Raw genomic sequence first — 256 nt, forward strand, 5'->3', positions numbered from 1 at the left:
ATGCTGAGCTACAAATGAAATTCAGATGATCAATAAATAGTATTTTTGTATAGGTATGTTTATGCAATATTTGAGCCAAACAAATTAAAAAGTATTCATTTTTAATCTGAAATTTAAATGTATCTAGGCATTTTTCATTTTTATTCATTAAATATGGCAAGAGTCTTATCAGTCACCAGTTAAGTGTCTGTCCACTTTTCTTTCTTTCTTTCTTTCTTTCTTCTTTCTTTTTTTCCTTTTTTTTTTTTTTTTTTTT

This window comes from Fukomys damarensis, unplaced genomic scaffold (genome assembly GCF_012274545.1).
Source record: "Fukomys damarensis isolate Sample0158 unplaced genomic scaffold, DMR_v1.0_HiC HiC_scaffold_4, whole genome shotgun sequence".
Classification (NCBI taxonomy): Eukaryota; Metazoa; Chordata; class Mammalia; order Rodentia; family Bathyergidae; genus Fukomys; species Fukomys damarensis.